Source organism: Lonchura striata, chromosome 3 (genome assembly GCF_050655825.1).
Source record: "Lonchura striata isolate lonStrDom1 chromosome 3, ASM5065582v1, whole genome shotgun sequence".
In the NCBI taxonomy this organism is placed as follows: Eukaryota; Metazoa; Chordata; class Aves; order Passeriformes; family Estrildidae; genus Lonchura; species Lonchura striata.
The window spans coordinates 113127745-113150081 of record NC_140705.1 but is presented as its reverse complement, the minus strand read 5'-3'; the positions used below and the strand labels follow the sequence as shown (position 1 = coordinate 113150081).

The 22337-nt window shown below is 41.3% G+C and overlaps 1 long non-coding RNA gene across 2 annotated transcripts in view; it reads left to right on the top strand.

The window, feature by feature from the left end:
• Positions 1 to 22337, top strand: part of LOC110484889 (uncharacterized) — a 194420-nt gene that overhangs the window by 94313 nt on the left and 77770 nt on the right. For both annotated transcript variants that reach the window (XR_014954055.1, XR_014954056.1), the window contains 2 exons: positions 4242 to 4301; positions 11314 to 11373. This is a non-coding gene — a long non-coding RNA (uncharacterized LOC110484889). The remainder of the gene's footprint in view (positions 1 to 4241; positions 4302 to 11313; positions 11374 to 22337) is intronic.

Here is a 22337-nt window from a genome sequence, read left to right as displayed (position 1 = left end):
AAGGAGAGGAATTTAGAGCTCAGTTTTACCTGACTGTATTTCCTGGTACCCAAACTCTCTTTGGCAGTCAAGGAGCTTCAGTCAGCACAGTGAAGTGCCATCCCACCCAAAAGAATTGAACACATGTGCAAGTGCTCTGGGGAAGGGATTTCTCCCTGAGCTGGGATCTGGGGATCAAAGAGGAGACGAACATTGAGCTCCTGATGGCTTTGGCAGTGGGATGCTGTGTTGCTTGGGAAATAAGGACCCCATCCAGAGAAGCAGTTCAAGACTTGTTTTGAGGACTGCCAAGGAATGTGGTCTGTGGAAAGGAATATATCCTTAAGTGAAGGCTGTTTTTTCATCAGAACACTCCTGTGAGGGGTACATGAGCAAGTGTTGTGGTTCTTTCCCACCCAGCATTCTCCCCACATTCCCAAACCCTTGGTTCAGTGTCTCAAACAGGACAGTGGACAGTGCTGTGTCTCTCACTATGTGTTCCACTAAGTCTTGGTGACTTTTCCTCCAGAGCTTTAAATTCAGTTTTCCTTGGAAACATTACCTTTATAGAGCATTATTCACCCTAAAGGGTTTTCAGGTTAAAACCCAACAAGGTATTAAAACAAACCCTGTGAAAAGTAGATGTTTCATCAGTCATTTTAATCTTTACAATATGTGCTTCATGTACCCAGGACACCGTTGATTGCTTGCTGTATTATGTAAATCTAGAGAATAAAGTAGGTCACTCTTCAAATTGTCTTCTTGTAAGGATGTAATTAAACTGCATTAAGGCAATTACTGTATTGTAAGTATCTACTGATTTTTAAAAAACAATGTAGTTTTAGTTTTGACAGTGATATAATTTCCTATTTATTATGTTTTAATTAGAAACAGTGGTAGGTAGGATTAAGGTATGGTAATTTGACGTAACTATTGAAATTCTGAAGTAATAGGGTTACTCTACAGTACAGTAGTAGTGGAAGGGGGATAGGGAAAGAAAAGCTACTAATTATTCAAATCAAGAATTTTGGTAAATATTCTGGTAAATCCTGAACCAGATGCCTCTGAAATCTGCTCATGTTTGGGTCTGAACTTGGTCTTAACTTTAGGAATCTTAGAATTTTTATGGGTGCTGGGAAGGTCGACTGTAACTTTGATGCCAGTGGTGTGATTTTTGTCTCAGTGTGTCCTTAAAGTCTTTTGGCTTTCTGCAAATGTAAGAATCAAGGTGAACTAAAAAACTCAAGAAGTGGAAGATACATCCACCTTTCAGAGAGTGACGGGTAGAACTGGTTGCCTTGGCATGTCCAAAAGATTAGGGAGAATAAGAGAAAAAACAAGAAAGCACACATGTGTGGGTAGAAACACTATTCAGCATAGACTTCAGCAGTCTGGCAATAGAAGGTTAGGGAACAAAGAGAAAATTGACAAGAAATCAGGTCAATTTTGGCTTTCCAAAAGTCTGTCAAGTCCATGGTCTTCAGCTGTATGACAGCATGAAAATGAGCTTCCCAATCTGTCTGCTCCACTCTAATTCCCAATACCACTGTAAGTTTCTATGTCTAATATAAGCCATTCTTTCTGTGTCCTGAGACCTGCAGCTGAGGAGAATAGATGATTCCTGCAGAATCAGCTCTTCAGCTGTAGGCATTGCTTGTGAAACCTCCTTTGGACAATTAAATTACATAAATAAATATTGCTTACGTTTGCACAAGACTAACCTCATATCTTGGGTTGGTAACTTTGATTTTAAAGGAGGAAAAGCAGTTGGCAAATTTCTGAGTTCCATCCATCATGGTGTTATGGCTGCAAAGTGAAGTGGAAGGGGATTAGAACAACAGTAACCTGGCCAAATAGAAAATGCAGAGTTGTAAGGGAGCTGCTTGACTGGAGGGAGTCTGTGAGAGGTCATCCTCAGGAATGGAATTTTAAACCTGGTCATAGGTTGGAATCCCAAATGCAGGGAATTTTCAGAACTTTCGGCCCGTAAGCCAAAACTTAGAATTAAACACAGGATTTGAGACCTTAGAAAAAACTTCCAAACTTAGGTGCTAGCACTGAGACTGTAGATTTATAGTTTAAAGCAGACACACATTAACTTAAGTAGAAGAAAGTTTAGAATTTTAGAGTTTAAGATATAAAAATATAAAAGTAGTTACAAAAGTAAACAAGGAGTTAGAATGCAGTACTGTAAATGTGTGTGTCATAACATGATTAACTAAGAAAACTTACACTATAGCATGAGTCCATAAGATGGAATATTTAAAGATTAAGTCAAAAACATAAATATCCTTGTTAGGAGTGTTCTATTAGTCAATAAATCCTTAAAAAGTCTTATAACTAGGAGTCTTGTGACCTTCTGAGCCGTAAGGTGAAGATGTGAGCTGAACTCACCCTTCCTGCCTATGTAAAAAATAAAAAAATAAACCACATTGTCTAAAAACTCAAAAGTCCCATCTCTAACTCACTCAAAATTCCTTTAAAAATCCCCATAGTCATATTTAATGTGTTCTTCAGAAGTCATAGAGCCCAAACTGTTGAAACTTATTCTCAAAATTTGCAAATGATAAAATGATAGAATGAACATTTGATCATAAAGAACTGGACAACCTATTGTCATTGAGGGGGGAGAGAAATGGGACAATATTGCTACGTTAAATTTTAAGTCACAAGTGTAAGAATTAGAAAAAATTTCTGCCACAAGCAAGAAAATGCTGCATTTGGACATAATGGTGGAATCAGCCCTACCTGTCTTAAGAGTTAACCTGATCACAAGTTTCTGGCCATTATTAGTTACTGTGGGTGACACAAGCCTCAGATATGTCATGTGGAATTTGTGCAGTGGGAAAACACGGGTGAAAATTTGTGTAAATACTGTTCACCATTTTGGCCATCCATGTTTAAGAAGGAAGAATTCAATCAAGAACATGTGCAGGCAGGTGAAGGAGAAGTAGAAGTTTCCTTTTAGGAGGGAAGGCAACAGTGGCCTACACAGTCCATTTTAAATCAGGGACATCTGACTTTCTCATAACAAATTAGGAAAATATTCAGGATAGGAAGGAACTATTTATGATAAAGGATAATAAGTATTAAATAATAAATAAATAATAAATAAATTCTAGGGACTAAGCTTGTGGATGGGGTTGTGCCCTTGGAGCCCATTACCTGCCGGAGCTCACCTCTAGGTCAGGGGTGGCTCCGTGTGGTGAAAAAGTCTCTCCTCCAACCCGTGCTTCCAAAGAAAGGCTCAGAGCTCTTCTGTTGTCTGGTCTCAAGGTAGTTTATTGATGTTATCTAAAAGATTTTGTCCTTGGGCTGCTGTGGTTTGCTCATAGCTCAGGCAGAGGCACACACACACCCTGACATCCTCTCTGACCCCGACTGCTTCTTCTCTCCCCGCCCAGGGCTGCTGCTGTCTTTTATATGGTACATTACATGTTACATGTTTACAGTTTTTCCCCAATGCCTATTACCTATATTAAATGGTGCTTTTCTATCTTTTATATGGTACGTTATGTGTTACATGGTTACAGTTTTTCCCCAATGCCTATTACCTATATTAAATGGTGATTTTCTACTCTAAACTAATCTGTGAGTGCCAACATCACCAAGAACATGGAGGTAAGGAAGAAGAAAGAGGGAGGACAGGGCAGGCCCAAATCTCTCCATCTTAAAACCTCTGACTCCCATATACAAGACCTAAAACCCCCCTGTACAACACTCAAAAATTCTTCCCTTTACTTTGTGACTAGTTCTACAATAATATCTAAACTTTTGTGACTCCTTGTTCTTCCTGGAAGGTTGGTATGATTATTCTATGGTTCCAACCCAAAATCACAGCTGTTTCCAGCTGCCTGCCAGGGTTTCAAATGCTTCTGACCTGGGCCCGGAACATCCAAAAATGTCTGAGGGACATTTTGAGTTCCAATAATTACCCTCTCCACAAACACCCACAGAGGGATTAAGTCACACATCAAACTGAAAGCAGCACCTGGAAGTGAATTTGGCATTCCAACAGAGAAGTGTCGCTCCCCCAGTCTGATCTGCCAGCTGGCACAGGGACAGCACGGTCTGACATGGTCACTGTGGCCACCTCTGGAACAGCAGAGGAAATTCTCCTCCCAGAGAGCCATTACCTGAAGCATTTTCAGGATGAGCAGTAAAGATGGGATTTAAGGGAAGCAAAACCTCACTACTGCTAGTCTGTCAATTTTAGCCAATTTGCACTCATGAATACAGATTTTTTTCTTCTTGCTTCACAGGTGCACCCCTGCTGCATCAGGCATATTGTTCTAGGCTGCTGTGCAAATGTGGCTGCCAGGGTAAGCTGTTACAGTTAAATTGTATATCTATATTTTATAAGCTCCATAATGCTCATATCTGCAGATATTAACTTATCATTATATACAGAATTATACACATATATTTACATTAATAAATCAGGCTAACAAATTGTCCTTTAAATGTTTTGCCATTCTTGTCCTCTCTTTTCCTTTCTTTCATTCCAAACATCCCTTGGACTCCAAGATAACATTCTTAAAATAAATGTTGGACCTTTAAGTAAAACTTCTTTTCTGTGTAAGGAAAGCTATTGTGACTCATACAGCCTTAACACTAATCACTCACTGATCTTTCCTGGAATATAAACTAACTCTGTTTATTAATCTGAAATAAACAGCAGGAACATCTCTGGCACCATTGAAAAAATGAATGCTGTACACTATATTTTAAATGTAGTTAGTGGAAATTATACTGTTGTTGCTTACTGAACCAGTTCAGGTGAATAATTTAGACATGAGGATGTAAATTAATTGGTAGGGTTTTTTTTCCTTAATTTTTTTTTTTTTTACTTAATGGATATGGCTTATAAATTTGTGTCCAGATATGGAGTGAGATATATTTTGTTTAAACTTGTATTCCAGGCATGTCTGTGGTGGTACCAAGTACCCTGAAATCATCTGGCATCTGTGGGAGTTGCAGGAGCTCAGCGCTGAGCAGAAAATCGGGCTCTTTGTGCTTTGAGAATGCTAATCCATTGTTAGGGTTTCCTTTTAATCTGAAAATAAACACAATGTGTGTTCTGTTAACTTAGACAGGTGCTAGAGCCGACAGCTCGAGGTTTAAGGGCAAGGGTCAAGCAATCAAAAGTGGTCCTCTCTTGCACAGATCATCAAACAGAGAGTGCATCAATGGGCTCAGTGGCCAAGGCTGGAAATTAATCAGCTCAGCCCTCGGTGTTTAGCCATGCTGATTATATCCTGGCAAAGTGAGCAGGAGCTGACAGGCCAGGGGAGCTCACGTAATAGGAGTGCGTTCCCAACAAAGGCAGAGAAGGACGATCAATTTGCAATATTCTTTTCTGCACCCATGCAACAAAGCAGCAACATGAAAGCAGAACATTAAGGGATGCTCCCTATGAACTGGACAAATCAATAAACATCAGTGGTAAGGGGAGAAAAAAAAAGTTTCTCGTTCTGTTGTGTACCCTGAGGCCGTGTCTGTCTTTGTGAAGTGCTCAGTAGCAGTGGCCTCTGTCATGTTTCCTTTCACCTACATGGTGTCATCTGCTTCAGTCTCAAGGTGAATGCTGGTTTGCACAATCAGAGCGAGTGTTTAAGGAAATTGTTCCATCTCTTTGGGAAGAGATGGTAGGGAACAACACTCTGCAGAAGCTGCAGTGGACCTGAATACACAGAGCTCCATTTCTACATTGGAGCTCGGGGTAGAAACTGGATTTGGTGGACCTGAATACACAGAGCTCCATTTCTACATTGGAGCTCGGGGTAGAAACTGGATTTGGTGCTTGCACCTGGTGAAAGATTTCAATAGTTTCAAAGATTTCAGTTCAGAACACTTGAATAAGTGCCAGTTGCTTTCATAGGGAATGCCAGACGCAAAATCTGGTTTGATGTATAGGAGTTTACCTTTTCTTGGAAAATGAATTCCCACAATCAATAGCTGGAATAAAGTAAGAAACCCAGGGAAAAAATAGAGAGAGATGAATCCAGTTTGTAGACATAAATAATGATTTCTAGAAGCATTTGGGAAAGGGAACTACAACTGAAAAGAAAAATGTTTATTGCAGCCACAGCCAAATCTGGTGTTTGGCCAGTTATTTTATCATCTTAAATATTTGGCTGTGAGAGCCAAGCCTGTAAATGAAAGTATTTCCAGCAGTGTTACAGCTTTGCACTGACCACTTTCACATGTATGTGAAATATCTATTAGATGTACATTCAATGCTGTTGATGAAAGAACAGCTTTCTTTTGGCTTCCCACTGGCTTTGGTGGAGGACTCCTCACTCTCTTGGCACTTTATTTTTAAAAGCAAATAGAGCAGAATGCTAAAGCACATTTTAAAGCATGTGACTCTTCCCTTTGCAAGGAAGCCTGTGCCTTACAGGGCACATGGTGTGAATAGGTTGTTACCTGCTGGCAGGGAACTGGTGAAGGCTGGGGGCAGGTGGGGTTCATCAACCTGGGCACAGTCCCCTTCACCCAGTGGGATCCAGCACATGACCTGGTGAGGGTGATGGCAGTGGCAGCTGCAAAGTATTTTGCTGGTGAATGACAGTAAACGATGAAACACCTTGGACTCAGGAAGGTATTTGTGTTTGTCAGCAATTCTGTTAGTTAAACAGTTATTAAACAACAGACTTATCCCTTTTTTTTGCAAATGGGGTAAGTCAGCCTGGCAGGTCCAGCCAGCAGGAACTGAGTGTGTGCCCTTTTAGCACAAACCCCCAAACTCAGCAGGTGCTAAAAAGCTTGGATGCCTCCTGCAAACAGGCTGTTTAATTGCAGACCCAAAGCAGGTCACCATCAAGTTATATGTGATATGAGACCCTCTATGGCATGGCTAAGGCATGGCTGAGGAGACCTCTTTTTGGCCAATTGTCTGGCAGATTTACAGGGTAAATAAATTCAAAAAAGTTTATGATAAGCCACTAATGTCTTATCCGCGATCAAGAAGTCCAGCAAAGGGGATGTGGGAGGAAGGAGGAGTGGGAACAGTTGCAGAAGCCAAACTTGTGCCTTGGATTAGTGTCTGGTATTAAAGAGTCAAAGAGAGGTGCCTGCTGCTTGTGAAAAGCAAATTGATGGAAGTTTTGTAGAATAGATCATCTTCATGGAAGTGGTGCAGCCACTTTGAGTGCCAAACTCAAACTCTTGGCATCCTGATAAACAAGACAAAAGTTGTGTGCTTGCTGTGTCCCCTGAGGGAACCCTGGGCTTCCTGAGTGTTACTGGGGAGACTGGGAAGAAATGATGACCCAGGAAATGGAGTGAGTCTTGAAAAGGATAAGTCAATAAATGTTGGGAAAGGGGTTCCTGAGAGAGGTGCAAGGGTTGGTGGTGGCCTTTTGTCATGCTGCTGATCTGTTTATCATCAGCAATGCCTAATCACAATGCTCTAGGCCTTGTTAGTATTCTCAAATATTTGATCTAAGCAAGTTGCTTTTGCACTGTTCACTGTGCTTGAGCTTCACGTGGACTTCATACACAGAAAAATCCTTGTTTTGTAATCTGTTTTGTTTCCCTGCAATACGATTGCATGAACCTGAGGGCTTTGAAGTAATCAGAGGACTTCTGATGACTTAAAATATTTAAATTTTTCTAACGACAGAGTTTGTTTAAAGAACATTACGTTAATGTGTAAGAAGTCACACAAAATGAGCACTTCCCAGGAAACAAATCAGCCTAGGGCATTGATTCTGGTTAGAGAACTGAAGTGTGGAATTTGTTATTTGTTTCTCTTGAGCATTCCATTTTGCGCCACCTGACTTGGTGTGTGTGCTCATTATTGCACACAGCCATAGTTTTTTGACATTTGTTGAGGGAGAATGGGAAATGTTCAAGCTGATCAGCTGGTATCCCACCTCTGTGAGCAGAAAGGAAGCAAGAGGTTTATCAGTAGTAGGACATTTCTGCTAAAATAATGAGGAATGGAACAGTTAAAATCAAGATTTTTAAAAGCATATTGTCATCTTCAAGTTTCTAAGTGTCTGGAATGGAAAGCCAGAGCCATATATGCTCTTATTTAGGGACCTCTTCGCAATGAGAGTGGTAAACATTTTCAGTATTTAAATAAAATAAGCTTCCCTGTTACAGTAGATTCAGGAGTTCTGTTTATCTATCCATCTTGATGAAAGCTGGACAGAAAAAAATAAAAATTACATAAATGTAACAGTTTTAGTTTGGATAAACAAAATGTTCTAAGTCACTTAGGAATACAGGTGTTGAAAATCTAATGTCACCTGGGTAGACTTGAAAATTTTGCCTTGTCTTTTCAAATAATATCGACAAGAAGATCTTGTTTATTGACAAGAACATTTTAGATGTGCATGTTGTTGAGAATGGAACAGGAGTAATAGCTGATCTCTTTGACCCAATAAAAGTGCTCAGAATTTTTAAACAGATGAATGTTATCAACCATTTCCATTGTGCAACAGCCACAGCCTAATCAACAATCTATTTCTGACTGTTGGAAATACCATCCTTTTGTTACTTAATTTCAATTAAACATTTCTGCCTTACACTTTGGAAGTGCTATTCCAGTGTTGGCAAATACCCAGAGGTTTGTAGATATTTTGGCTGTTGCAATGGTGATGGAACTGAGATGAAGTTTGAGAAAAGGATGTTAGTGACTTCAGGGGAAGGAGAGGTTCTGGAAAGAAGAACTAAAAACGGGAGGAAAGGGACTAAAAGTTAAGGATCTCTTCTACTTGAGTTCATCATGCTCAATCCATCCTTTCTTTCCTGGATCAGCATCCTGCTTAATTTCTGCTATATTAGGATATGGAAAAGAAATGGTTGCAGTAGAAAATGCCTCAGAGGGTATGGATGGCCACCTGCCTCCTCCAAAGAATGCCTCAGAGCTGGTGCTGGGCATTCCATAGCCTCTGTATGTGCATGCTGCTCCTCACTTAGGGTCACACTGACAAACTTTGATTTAAAATTGCTGCTGGCTTTTTTTCTACTTTTTTTTTTTTCCTCTGGTGTAGATTTTAAGTGTCCCATGTGTTTTGAAAATTCTATGGAACATAACTTCCTTCTGAACACACCTGATTTTAAGTTGCTATGCGTGTTGGGTTTTTTTTGGTTGAGATTTTTGTCTCTCAGAGTTAAAGTTGGATAAATGTTGGTCATTGTATTCTAAGAATGCCATAATGTTGGCATTTGGCCATCAAGAAATGCTTTGTGTTTTTGTTGAGTCTTCATTCAAGGTCTTCTTAATAAACCAGTGCTGAGAGCTAAAATACCCACAGAACATGGAAAGTAAACCTGATCTAGCTGATGTTAAATGACAGGCTTTTTCTATTCCAGATTGTCTTAATTGCTTGTAGTTGATTTTCCTGTATCCTGTCTTTTAAAACTGCTGGTTTTGAAGATTGTTGCAACTGTGTGTCAGCAGGGGCCATCAAATCTTGATGCTGTTCCAGGGTCTGTCTCTGCAATGCTCAGAACAGACTTCATCTTCACTTGAGCATTCCCCAGAAGTTCTAATTGTCATAATCCCTTATTTCCTAATGTTTTAGGATGTTCTTTGGATTATATGTGAGATATGCTTGCATTCTGTTCCTCTATTCTATTGCAGTAGCTTTTTAAAAGAAAGTGGTTTGTGGTGTGATAGGCAAACTTTGCATATGATTACACTGGCTCTTCTGACTTCAGGAATGTGAGGGCTCTGGGCAAAATCTGGATGATTTTTCTCTTTGGTTTGTGGTAAGTGAAATTATAATTAAGAGCTCTTTATAAAAAATCAAATTCTTAGAAACAATCATTTACTTTTTGCATGTGAATGAAAACAGATGGACAGAGAAAGGAGATTTATAGGAAAAACCTTGAGTTATTTTGTTTTGAATTATGTCTTAAAATGAAAATTTGAATCAAAACTTTTCAGTAAAATCTAGCATTTTAGTACCACAGAAAAACTAAAAAAAAAACCCAAAACAAAACCCCAAATCATCTCATTTTTTTTTTCCCCACTGAAAACATAAAGTCAACAGCTTTGCACAATAGTGTTTAAAAAGTTGCATTTTTTCAGTGGGTTCTGGAATGTGGGATTTGGTTTTCTTGGGGCTGCTCTGTGGTGTGGCTGCTTTTGCCCTGGTTATTCTGATCTCTGGAAATTGCTTAGGGGTAATAGTTACTTTCCCTGTCACTATTGCCAGACCTTACAAGTCCTGCTAGCTAGATGCTTATCGCTGAAATAAGAAAAAGTTTGCTCTGTCATCTACTAGCTGCCAAATAATCATTCACAAGCAATTTTTTTTCTACTGCAAGATGGACATGAAACACCTGCTAATTTCAGGCTGGTTGGTAAATCCCTCTGGAGCCTTTACAGGAGGCTGCACACAGGCTGCACCTTTGAACAGAGACGTTCAAAATGCATGTTTTGAAAAACTGATGTTGATTTCCCTGTGACCTGCACCCACACTTAGCTGCCCAACTTATGGGACTGCAAAGGCAACCTCATTTTCCAGGATCTCTGTGGATCCTTCTCTGAAGCTCATCCCTGTTATCATGTCATGTCCTACACCGTGTTTAAAAATAATTTTGTGTTAAGCAATGAAGACCCTAGGTTGGCATGCTTTTAAAAAATAAAATAGCATGGCAATTACCATGCCAATTGTTGCTGATGGTTCAAAATCTCTCCTTCCAAGTTTCAGTTTTTTGCCTGCTGTTAATGCTCCTGCTGAGGCTATAGTGGTTATCTGCTCTGATTCACTGGTACAACCAATATCTGTGAACTCTCTGAGGACATTCTTGGCAGCTGCAGGACATAATTACCACATTTGAGAATATTTTTTAGGCATTTGGATCTATGGCTGGCTTTTCAGATTGCTCCCCAGCTAACGACCCCGTTGCTGGTTTGACACAGTTGACAGCTGGCTGTGCTGGTGGCTGAAGAACTGCCTCTGGGGCTGTCTCACAATGAGGTTAATGATGGGCTAGATCAGTTCCCTGCATTTCCTAGACCTCATTTACCTGGAATTGTGCTCTTCACTAGGCTTTTCCATGATGACAAGGGACCTCACCAAACTTCCCTAGTTACTGAATGGTGCAGCTGTTCTGCTGGGCCAGATTGGGGCTTATTTACTGGGTTTGTTTTTTGTTTGTTTGTTTGAAGTAGTGACAACAGGAGCAAAAAATCTCTGCTCTGAGAAGTGCACTGTTTTAATAAAGGGAAGTGCTGTCAAACATCCATTTTGGGCTGGACTCATACTTGTTAACTGTCTGAGCATCCCTTTTCTCTCTCAAGTTATTATGATCCACAAAGGAGTGTTTGTACTTCAGTGTGCTTTTGGTTTTCTTGCTTCCTCCCTGCAGGGCTTCTGGAGACCATGACTAATGATGGATTTGTGAAGCTTCTATGTAGATCCCATGTCTGTAAGTGCCTCACACATGGAAGTTTAATAGCGATTTTTCTTGTGATACTTCATTTGTGGTCAGCTGTGCAAGGTGAAGAGCAAACATAACATTGATATGTGGTGCTGATATTTTAAACAGAGTCACAGGAAAATAATTATTATATTTGGGGAGGACAGCACTAAAGGGATTTTTTTTTCCCCTTAAAGCTTTTCCTTCTCCCTGGGATGGTTGAAATAGTTAAGTCATTTTAAAAACAAATTCCCATCCTCCCTGATTTAAGATCTATTCCTGCAGTATGTATTGAGTGGGGGAGATACTGTAGCATTTTTATGAGGAGATAAAATATTGGCTTAATGATAATTTGGCAAAGGTTCAAAATATCTGAGAAGACTTCCTGGAAATTAAAAACAACTCAAATGTAAGAGAAAATTAAGCTACTGACCCCAAGTACAAAAGGGGAAGAGCTCAGACATCCATTCTTCCATGCTCCTTGATTTATTCTTTTTACTTTTCTTTTCTTCTTACCTTTTTTTTTTTTTCCCTCAATCCTCTTTTGCTAATTATCTCCCTTTGACCCTGGCTGCTGTCATTACAGTGTGGAGGGATAGTTTGGTGTAAATTTGCTCTTACCATACAGCACATTTTTAATTTTCCAGGGATTTTGTTTTTTGATGATGTTGAAACTTTTGTGAAGGCTTCCAAACTGAATAAATGTGTCTGAGACCAAACCCCCTTTATGCTTGCAGTGTGAGGGCTGAGGAGAGAGACACTTCCTTTGAGAAAATTAAATTCTTCTCTATACTTCAGCCATTTGCACAATTTTTCTACAGGAAAATGTGTAAATATCTGGAGGTGTGCAGGATGTCATAGAGACTATTTTGGTCTTCCTAGTGCTGCTGCCTGTATATGGTTCATCTGAGCAGACTTCTCCATTCTATTCCCTCTCAGGGACCTGAGCTGATCCTCTTTGACATCCTTAGATGAAGACCTTATTTTTGGGATCTGTATCAGTTTGGGATCTGCTCAGTTCGAAATACAGAATCAGACTCACTAGAGCTCTTGTAGCATAAGGAATAATTCCTTTTTATCTGTGGAGCTCCTAACCTCACTGCCGGGAAAAGTGGAAGGTGTGGTAATTGCAGACAAGTTTCTTGGTTTGGTTTTTCACTGCTGGGAAAAGTGGAAGGTGTGGTAATTGTAGACAAGTTTCTTAGTTTGGTTTTTCAGGAGGGTTGAAAGAGATTTTCACATTTGAACATGTGGAGCCAGACACACCATTGACGTGTTTTTATTTAATCACATCAGCCAGACAGTGATAACCATTGATTCCTGCACAGCAGACATTCCATGAGAACTGCCTGTGCAGAGCATGAACATCTGATTTTAATCCATTGTATGATATAGCCTTTTAGAAAATTGCTACTTTTTCACATCTTGGTCCTTTTCTCCTCCCCATAATTCTGGGGAAGGGTGGACTGGGAAGGAGCATCTGACACGGAAATTTGGGAAAGCTGAGAAAGCAAGGGAAGGGATATCAAGAAACAGGAATCAGAATAACATTTGGTGGTGGTGTTGAAAGTGTGTTTGGGGCAAGTTTCCAGCATTTATAGCTACAGGACACTGTGGATGTCACCCAAATGTCATGGATGCTGGAGTCTGCAGTCACTCCAACAGCAGCTGTTGGGATGTGCCCCACTGCACTGGTTCTAGCTCTGAAATCCACTGTTGCTCATCCGAGTGATGTGCTGTGGCATGGAGCACAGGGAGGTCCATGGAGCCTGGACTGTTTTGTCTTGGGGAAGGCAGCTGGTCCTATGAGAAGCCCTGGAAATTCTGGTTAGAGCCACAGACATCAGTCTGGGGTCTGCAGCTGGCATCAGCAAATCCCACAGATGGCAGTGGCTCAGGGGCTGATGGAGCCCAGCCTTTCAGAGCAGCCATTGACCCTGGTCTCTGATAAAAGTCAGCACTGACTTTCAGGTTTCTTTTATTTATTTATTTATTTATTTATTTATTTATTTCCATTCTAACCCCTTAAAAGCAGAGTTTCAAGCCTTGCACTCTGACCTGTTGTTACTTGCTGTTCCCATTCTTAGCCTGTCAGCTCATGGTCTGCCTGTGCTCTGTGTGCTCCAGAACCTCTTTTGGAAACTGCTGGAATTACCTCACAGAGCTGTGGAGTTGGTTTCTTCTCCAAGCTCAAGTTGTGAATCTCTTTTATTTTATTTATTTATTTTTTTTAGATGCAAATTACAGAAACTTAGAGAGACTCTTAGTCCTCCTGCTTCTTCATTTCAATGTCTTTGCACTGGGTATTTTGTTTCCTTTTAAAACAATTTAATGACTGTTTAGGGTACGTCTGTCTACTGCTCTGGCTTGAAGAACAGAGGTCACTGAAACAAAAAATTTGTTGCCCACTGCTTTGACAGCAAAATGCTTCAGGACAGGATGCTCTGGATAAGCCAGCTGTGCCTGCTCCAAGACTTGAGCTCTTTGGAGGGAGGCAGTGATAGAATCATGTGAATGGAAATCTTTAGGAATAAACAAGCTTTGGTCCAAGCCAGCTGAAATGTAAAGGAAGGCTCAGAAAAATCTATGTTAGAACTGGGCAGGAAAGGTAAGATTTCATGGAGCATCTCCCCTGATATCTGGGCATTAACTTTGTGCCCACTGGCTGCTTGGAAAGATGAAGAACTGGTTGTGTCCAACACTGTTGTTGGCATCACCAAGATCTATGCACAGGCTGCTGGAGTGTTTCCTCTTGTAAATGCCCCTTACTGTACTTAAATTCAGTGATAGAACTGATGATTTGGCTGTCAAGGTAAGCCACCTAGCCTGGATTTTGTGCCTATTTCTTGCCACCAGCCCATCTCTAGGATCATGAAGTCTCTAAAGATTTGGCAACTTCTCCTTCCCTTAAAACCAAGGATACCAGCATGCCCAGCCTCAAAAAGATAAGTTAGTCAACATTCTATCTTTGTATTCTTATGTTTGCACTGAACTGAAAAAAGAGATGAGCTGAGGAAGAGGAGGAAATTCTAAAGGTATTAGAGCAATTCTGAGATCTGGTTGGCTGTCTGTTTTTTTATTTCTTTTTCTCACTCAGGTTAGTTCAGAGAACTAACTTGATGTCTGTGAATTGGCAAGGTCTGTGAAATTTTGGATAATCTCTAAAAATGTGTCAGTTACATAAAAAAATCTTGCCTGTAGGATTCAAGTAATTAAGAGATAAGTAATTAGTAATTAAAGAATTAAATAGCACTGAGATTTCAAAAACTCTTTGGGGAGGCTGAATGATGCTTCTTGGTGTATTTTGTTTGTTATAGTCCTGTTCTGCAGTGTGTAGGTCAAATATGAGTTGTGCCTGTTTAGGCATGAGCTTTGGGTAGGGGGCAGAGGGCTCGTCCTTGGTGTTCTGAGCATGTTCCCTATCAGTGCTGGCTGGTCTGTGTGCCCATGTTTCACATGATGTGCTTCAATCCTTTCAAGGCTCTTCTCTCATTTAGTAGCAAGGGTTCTTTCCCTGCCCTTCTGTTGCAAAAGGACAATTCCTTTCCAAACCAGAAAGGCTCAACTTCCTTGACCTGAGGAATCCAGCTGATGTGTCAGGGAACCTCAAACACCTTGCAGCCAGTGAAAATTGAGCTTATGTTTACATTGTTGGCTCTGAGCTGTGGTTCTTCTGAGAGCTGCTGTGCTCACCCTGCTGGGGATGCAAGCAGGCCACTCCCAAAAGGTGAACAGAGCTTCCTCTCCCCTTGAAAAGAGCTGGGGAGGTGTGGCCATATACAGCTTTACAGACCTGAGTATCACCTGCTGATGCTGTTTAATTAGAAGGGAAAAGGATGTGACTGGGTTGTTTGTTTCTTTTTTTTTTAATTGCAGCACTGTAGAAACTCAAGGCAACTTGAGTTTTTGTCAGAGCAAATGATGGGGGGCGGGGGGAGGTAAAGCTAGAAGAAGGAGGTAGGTTTTTTTCTCACTAGACTCCTTATGAATTGTATTCTTGACAGGAATGTGATGTGCATTACACATACATGCAGTATATGTTTGCATCCAGAAATTCACACCTGGGACTGAAGATTTCAAAGACTTTGGACATTTATCTGTTGCAAACGTAATTGTATCTAGAAGTAAATAAGACTCTGCAATTTATAGGCACTTTAATCTTGCACTATTTATGGACACAGGATTACTTAGAATAATGCTGCCTTATTTTATACTGATGGTGTTGTATTTTCACCCCTGTAGTAAGGGTTATTTCAGCTGTGAACCTTTATCAGAGTCTGTGAGTTTCTAGAGGGTTATAAACTGGCTTGTGTTGTCTCTGAAGAAACATGAACTCTCAAGCTTGGAAGAACATAGTTAAAAATTTAAGATCCATCAGTGTACCAAATATTTATGCTTATGGATAAATATAGAGGATTCTTTCCAAACATGGGTGGGTGTGCTTGTATGAACGTTCTGAAGAGAGAGTTAAAATTAACAGCAGTTTATCTGATTCTGCTGTTTGTTATGTAAGGGGAGAGAGGCTGCACTCAGAACTAAACAGAAATACTTCTAAATTCAGAGAAAGTTGCCATAAATAGACCCAAACCCCTTCCTTCTTCTGGGAACTGGTCCATACACAGTGCTATTCTCTCTCACCAGGGCAAGGTGGATGTGTTATTGCCCAGCTGGACTAATTTTTGCCAGGCTGTTAGACTGCAGGAGAGCCCCTGCAGGTGTAATATTTTAGTAAGAAAGAGGGTTTAAATTTCTAGCACTGGTAGCAGTGATGTTAACACAAGACAGAGTGTACCTCCTTTCTAATTCTAATATGCTGGCTTTTAATCAGCAGTGCTTTGACGTCTGCTGCTGAATAACAGTGAAAGAGGAGAGTTGCAGAATCAGGGCCCAAGTTTCTTAGCTATTGTATCTGGGGACAAAAGAGACACGTCAGGTCACTTCAGAGTAAACAGTGGGGTTGGAAAGTGAGCTGAAATGGAGAAAATGTTTTGGATCTTCATCAACCCACAGAAAAATCTGAGCTGTTGAGTCAGCAGTAGAGATGTGTGTACCCAACTCTAGCCCTTTTATCCTTCCTGCCATGCTGGCTCAGCTGCATTTGGATGTACCACGGAGGCTTTTCTCAAATGTGAGGTTTGTGCAAGTCTCTCAGATTTTTCTACTTGCTTTCTGCTATTGCTGCCTCTTGTTCCCTTAAACAGTTACCTTCCCTACCCAACAATACACATATATATGTGTGTATATATGTACCCACACCAGCTCTCTGTGTGCAGAGACAGTGTTCACACTCTGGTGTGCTGGTGTCTAGGCAGGTCAATTTATAATTGTCTCCAAGTGCTTACTCCTGCAAACTGGAGCATTGTTTATCTGCTGGTTGGTGACAGTCAGAGATTCTTCTGAAGCATCATAGAAAATCAAATAAATTACTTCAAATTTTATCCTTACTGGAAGAATGTACATTGATCAGTGTAAGTGAGGAGCCAACACATCCCTGTCAGCAAGTAATAGCCTCTGGGAAGTAATTTTTCGAGCTAAAGAGGTGAACAAACCCTGTAAATGGTGATCAGTAAACAACAAAATTCCCCTGTACTTCAATATCAACAAGGATACCATCAATTCTCCTGCTGTTCATTTTTCCCATCTCTATTATTCTGTGTTGTGCTGTCCGTGCCTGAGATGGTGGTAGCTCATTGTGTCAGATATTCTGCTTTTCAGTAAAAGTAAATAGATTTTTGATTTAGAATAATTTATGTTTAGCAATAGAAGGGAGTGTTTTGTTTTCTCCTTCTCATTAGTTACAGTTTGTTAAGGCATTTGCATTTGAAGAACTTTTTCCTCTCCCTTCACATCTTCCTGCCTGTTCAGGCACTTGAGTGCCTTCTCATTTAAAATAGCTTCTTTTTTTTTTTTTTTTTTTAAAGGTCTTAAAGGCTAATAATCCCCCAAATTACAATTATCAGTATTTATCAAAGTACAACATGGTGTCATGCTGCATTTGATACAAAAACATCCAGCTGAATATTCTATTAGACAGGTCCTGTGAAGTTAAAAAGAGGACCGGGCTGAGTTATCTCACCATGGGAGGAAAAAGGCATGCACAATCAGATATTTAACACTCCTTTGCAATTATGGGAATTTTTATTCTCTCCCTGGTAGGGAACATAGCATTTTACTGCAGTGTTTCAAGTTTGCCTCCAATGGTATCTGATAGAAGTGCTTTTATCCCCTGAAGATACAGTACAAAATACAAATCATCATTGGTTTTATCTCAGCTGGAGCTGCCTATTTTCTAAATGAGTTTACTCTGTGCTACTGCCCATCAGGCACATTTTTCATCCTTCATCTCCACTCTTTTACTATAGCTGGGTTTAAGTCCTTTCTTCTGTCCTTTGTTCCTTCAGCTCAGCGAAGTAAACAGCAGGATTGATCTTACACTGCATTTTGGTATTGTTCCAACTGCTCATCAATAGACATGGGCTGGGAATGCACTGACTGGAAAAGAAGGGCAAGATTGAAATTCACTTTTTGTTCTTTGTGCCTTTTAGTGTGCAGCGGAATGTCCCTAATCTGAAAGCTGCTACACTGACTGCCTATCAACATGCAAATTAATCATCAAGTGACGAGTCCCATATTCGCTCAAAGTAAAAGTCTTTAAAGGTATCTGTGCAAAAAAAAAAAAAAAAAAAAAGGAGGGGGGGAAGTAAAAAAGCTTTTTTTTTTTTTTTGGCTTTGTTTATTTGTTTTTCTGATGCAGTTGCTGGTATGGGGAGCAAACAATGGGTTTTGAATCTACTCCCTTGTTTAGTCACGAGTCTAATGCTTTGGAAGCATCTATGTAGGGAGGAGAATCTTTTGGTATCCTCATAAGCAAGACAACTTAAACTAAAGATTACCTGCAGTTAGCAGCAAAGCAAAGGAGGGATTCCAAACAAAAGCAATATCATGACTGCAAATTATTTGTACCAGCTTTCCTGAGGAAAGGCAGTAGAAATAAACTTACAAATGCTGAATGCCATCATTTCTCATTTTTTTTTTAGCACACAGTGTTTCCACTTGTAACTTTTCCCTGGGGTCTTGAGGGATTATAATTGAATTCAGGGCTGTAGCAAGAATATACAGTACTACTGTGTTTTAATATCCATTGGCTTTTATATGGCAGTTTGATAAAATGTTTGAATGCGGGAAAAATGTAGGTATTCTTTATGGAAGACTAAACAGCTGGCAGAGAATAACTGAGGGCTGGAAAAGAGCTGGCTTACACATTTGAGAGCTGTTCTAGTGTGCTTATCTGGCTGTTGAGGAGCAGTATTTCAGGCAAGGTTTCACTCTCCATCACTGCTGGACTGATATGCCTATAAATACATTGCACAAGAAATGGCACCAACCTGTGTCCCTAACTGAAGCAGTTTAATTAATTATCACAGTACTGAATGTATTTCATCTTCCTGTTCTTACTAGTTCTTCAGGACTTATTCTTCATCCTTGCCTGTGTGATTAGAGTCCCAGCCACAGAGCTCTACATATTCTGCAATCTTGAAAACTTTATTTATTTATCTGTCTTGCCCACTATATGATCTGAATATCTATCTGCATCTTAGAAACAGAAAGGAGGAAGAAATAAGAAAGGATTGCATGCTGGTCTCACACCAGAGACCTACCCACATCCAAAGTTGCTCATAATTTTTGTGTTAGCTTACATTTCTTTCAGCCTTCTCGTTCTGCACCCAGGGGTAAAGTATCCTTTGCTATGTAGATAGGGTTGTAATTTTCATTCTTTCTTGGAGGCAAAAATGCTTCCTAGTTGTCTATCTCTGGAGGAATCTTTCAGAAAAGGGGAAAGGCAAAAAGAGAGAGAAAAACAGAATGTTTTATGCTGAGCTGGGTCTGAGCTGTGAAGTAGATGTAAGAGTCCCACACCTCCCACAGTCTGGGGGGTGAGCACTCTGCTTTGTGCCTGGTTTCTTATAGGGGCAGTGTGGGAGAGGAATTAAAGTCCCAGCCTGGACATGGGTGTGAAGGAAGGTGTGTGTCCCTACAATAATCTGTTGCTATCTGGGGCTCTGCCTGCAAGCTCTGAGCTCACCTTTGGCTTCCCAATGTCGTCCGGGTTTGCTGTGTCCCCCTGCTGCATGGAAGCAGTGGTGGGTGCACATGAGGATTTGCAGCTGGGCTGTAGGAAGTGTTCTCATAATTAAACTGCCTCAGCACCAAGTGGGAGTGACTCCCAAGCTAGCTGAGAGCCTGGCTGCAGGGACTGGGGCTCTGCCTCAGCACTCACTGTGGGGACAGGCTGGGCTGGGGGAGAGAAAATCTGAACACACTGAGCAGTTTCTCTCTGTGGCTTTGGGTCCAAAAGAATTAGTGCCTTTTAAAAATAGAAGACAGATTTCTTCTTACTCAGGGGAAAGAATAAAGGATCCTGAAGATTTCCATGGGAACAAATTCTAGTATTTTTAAAATGTAAAGCAGTGGCATGTTATGCCTTTGTTCAAATTTAAGGGTCTTTGGGGTTGTTTTTTTGTTTGTTGTTTTTCTTAGGTGAAGGGGAGAGGCCAGCTTTCTCTGACCTACTGCCAGCTCAAACCAGCAAAGTTTGCACGATGTTTGCAAAGTGTCCCTTTTTAGCTGGAAGTGAGTATCTACAGCCTCCCTATCCCACTGCTGCCCTTTGGCTGGGCTGTAGCTGAGCCAGGATCCCAGCCATGAGCCCCATCCCTCCTCCACGTCTGTAAACTGCTGACATGCAGTAACGTGACCAAGACCTGCATCGAGGCTTGCTGGAGTCCAGCAGTGCTTACAGCCAGACTTGAGGTCTGAAATTGGCCTTGGTCAAGGCTCTGACTACTCCTTCCCAGCAAGGATGTGCTCTCTGCTGAGAGAAGGCTTATTCAACAAGGTTGGCAGGACAACAGAGTGCTGACATGTCCATTAAAATCTGTGAGATGTCCTTCCCTCTGTCTGTGCTGCTGGCCTGATCCTTGTGAGCTGTCTTTGTCAGGAGCACCATAGGGACAGGCAAATCAGTGCTGCATATTAAGGAGGATGTCACATAAAGCAAGAAATCTTATGAGGCCATTGCCTAAGCACTCTTTTGCTTTCCTTTAAGCATGCAGGTCATGGTCTAGGAATGGTACTCCCCAGTTTAGTGCTCCCACTGAGAATCTCCAAACCATGAGCATCTTGCTGCCTCCTACTTTACTTCCTTCTGGAGTGGGATGGAAAGGAGATTTGGAGGCACAAAAGGTGAAGCTCACATATTGAGATTTATTGGAAACAGCAATGAGATTGGAAAATAAACAGCAACAGTAATAAGGACAGAGGGTACAAGAAAGAGGTGAGCAATTCTCAAGGAAATCCTCTGACAACAGATATAACACCCAACTGCTCCCTCTCCATGCTATGCCAACTGGAAGAGACCCCTTCTCCTTGGAAGAGACTCTGGGTCCTGGCCATACCTGGCCTACCCTCTCCAGGTTACTGCAAATATTAAGCCTGTCCTGGCTGGAACAATATGTTGGACTAGGAGAGAGACAGATATTACTAAACCCATACCCAGATAGGAGTGGTGGGAGTAATGAGCAGTAATTTTAGTGTCTGCCACTCTTTCCTAGATGTTTAAGTGAGATGATGGTGTTAGATGCCTCAGTGCCAAGACATACACTTTCCTAAAGAGCTGCAGGCTGCATTTTTCACTTGTGCAGGGTGCCTGCTTCTGTAATCTCTGAATTTTGTGCATGCCAGTGGCATGGAGCTTCCTGGCTTCTCTCTGGGGTGCATTAAGGCAGGAGTGCTCTCAGTGGTTACAGCTCAGCATTGATCGCTGTCCCGGAGCCAGCGTGGATGGAAGCAGGTTGAAGAGGGCACTGCTGCCTTGTGGAACAGTGTGGGTGACATTCTGGCTCTGTGACACCAAGCTTGTCCTGTGAGAAGTGGTCTTCTGCCTTTTTGCACTGTTTTGTAGCATGTTGCCATGCTATTTTTATGCCAAAGACACTCGCTACTACAGGTTTCCCTGCTCACGTTTCTTCTCCCTGTGTGCTGAAGTGCTGTCACAGAAATGTGTGTGTATTTATGTGTACATGCACCCATATAGGGGTGTGTCATCCTGGCTTGCACGAGAGCTGGATTCCTGTGTACCTCTGTTCTGGTCCTGTGATTTTCCTTTTGCAGCATTACTGCTGGGTGGGATCTTTTTCTCATGTGCATCTGCTGCCCATCCCTTTTCCTGGGGAATTGGGCAGTGATGGTGAGGGTTCAGCATCTTTGGATATAAGGTCAGGAAGGGATTCCTCCTTGGTTGCTGTCATGCTGAAGCTGGTCACATGCTGAAAGCAGTAAGTTTTGCTTTTCACCTTGATTGACTCCAGAGGTCAGTAACTTGGGGCCAGATGATTGCCTGGGACAGCACAGGCTGTTCCTGGAGATCGTGGAAAACTTAATTTTACTATTGAAGCATTCCACTGATAGTAGCACAACTTTTTCAGTTAAACAGGATGCTTTTAAAAGCAATGTAGTGCTGTTTCTTTGACTTTTAGGAAGTGCCCGCTGTGCAGGCTCAGTGTTTGTAGAGTAGGTTGGGCTGTACATAAATGCAGGAGGTCAGGTGCTAATGGGATCAGCTGGAGCTGCTTGGGGGTTCCCTGTGGCACTTGGCCTTAAAGCTGGTCTTTAAAAGGTGTTTTGGAAGACCTTGCAGCGAGGGAGAAATGTACCTGTGCTCAGGCAGCACAGGCAGGTGAGCCCAATGTCTATAGTTCAGCTGTAGGTGGGAGTTTTCCAGCAGAACAACGTGTTGGGTCCAGCCAGTCTGCTGACATCAAAATATTTCTGCAAAAATGGGGCTTTTTGTTGCAGCTTTCCAGAACTCTGAGCACTGTGAGGCCTTCTTGGTTTTTCTGCCTGGTCTTGTGTCAGTGCCAGGCTGCGTTGGGAGAGTTCAGAGTAGGAACTGAGCTGCCCTGGGATCTTGGATA